The sequence below is a fragment of the Littorina saxatilis genome, linkage group LG1 (genome assembly GCF_037325665.1).
Source record: "Littorina saxatilis isolate snail1 linkage group LG1, US_GU_Lsax_2.0, whole genome shotgun sequence".
NCBI lineage: Eukaryota > Metazoa > Mollusca > Gastropoda > Littorinimorpha > Littorinidae > Littorina > Littorina saxatilis.
In genome coordinates this window covers 24124237-24125851 of record NC_090245.1, presented here as the reverse complement: position 1 = coordinate 24125851, position 1615 = coordinate 24124237, and the positions used below count along the sequence as shown (strand labels likewise).

General features: G+C 38.9%; 1 non-coding gene across 1 annotated transcript; it reads left to right on the top strand.

Annotated features, from left to right (window-relative positions):
* The first annotated feature begins 213 nt into the window (after positions 1-213).
* Trnal-cag (transfer RNA leucine (anticodon CAG)) lies at positions 214-297 on the top strand. Its single transcript has one exon. It is a non-coding gene; the product is annotated as a tRNA-Leu (tRNA).
* Positions 298-1615: the final 1318 nt, after the last annotated feature.

Below are 1615 nucleotides of genomic sequence, written 5' to 3'. Positions count from 1 at the left end.
TCCCTCTAATCAAAGTACGTTTACAGTGCACTGTGGCTTTTGTTTGTGTATATCGTTGGTTTTCCGCACCATTGTCGAGTAAGTAGGCTAAATAAACCACTTGCTGTGGTATATACCTACATTTTGTAGGCAACTCATAACTCATTCTAAGTGTTGAGCGTGACTAAGAAGCAAAAGAGATTATATTAGTAAATTTTTCACCTGTTGTCAGATGTCAGGATGGCCGAGCGGTCCAAGGCGCTGCGTTCAGGTCGCAGTCTGGTTCTCCAGGCGTGGGTTCGAATCCCACTTCTGACAACATTTTTTTTTTCTCTTTGCAAGGCTTTATAAATCAAAGTGTGCTTACTCATTCATTCTGTTCTTCTTTGCCTTTTTTGTTGTTTTCGTTTTTAATTTTAGTCAAGTTGGGAATCGAAAGGTGTGTACTAAGTAAGTCTGTGCACCTGGCTGTGTATGTGTGTGAATGCTATTCAAAGGAAACTTACCAATATATATTCTTCCAGAAAAGATCATTTTTTTATTTTTTTTTTATTTTTTTTATTTTTTTTTATTAATGTCTTTGGTGACATCATATCAGGCTTTCAAAAAGTTTAGACAGACTGCAATGTGGCGACCTCATTTTTCTATCAAATTGATTGAAATGTTGGTCAAGTAGTCTTTGACTCGTTCCGGACGATGAGATTGCATTTCAGTCTGTAAGCTTAATAATTGATTAATACATTCTTTAATTAAAATGTAAATTATTTTAACAACAGATTATATAATTATTGTACATGCATTGTATTCTATATAATTTCCTGAATCCAAAAGATATGTCATGTTTATTCCAAAAAAATTGCTCAAAACTAAAGAAAATCGGTCTGATGTTCACATCTTCTTCTTCTTCTGCGTTCGTGGGCTGAAACTCCCACGTACACTACGTGTATTTTTTGCACGAGTGGAATTTTACGTGTATGACCGTTTTTACCCCGCCATTTAGGCAGCCATACGCCGCTTTCGGGGAAAGCATGCTGGGTATTTTCGTGTTTCTATAACCCACCGAACTCTGACATGGATTACAGGATCTTTTTCGTGCGCACTTGGTCTTGTGCTTGCGTGTACACACGGGGGTGTTCGGACACCGAGGAGAGTCTGCACACAAAGTTGACTCTGAGAAATAAATCTCTCGCCGAACGTGGGGACGAACTCACGCTGACAGCGGCCAACTGGATACAAATCCAGCGCGCTACCGACTGAGCTACATCCCCGCCCTAATGTTCACATTATGCTTTGCCAAAGAGCAGCCAAACTGTCTTGGTCTTTTGGTTTCAGCTAGCCAAGCGTCATTTGTCTCGTTGATGTCTGATCCCATGTTTTCAGTGTTGATCTATTAGTTTGAGGCGGACAGATTGACTACAGTTTTGTATATCGCTCCAAGCGATGTTTTTTTCTATAACCCAGGGATATGTTCTCGAACTGATTAGCTGAAGTTTACCGTTTGAAGCTACACTGTAATATATACATCATTATGTATAGCTAGGGTGGTTAATGTATAAGTCAATTGTTGTACGTACCTAAGATAAAATGGCTACGATGTAAGATCTTCCTTTCAACATTTGTTGTATACTTGTTGTGG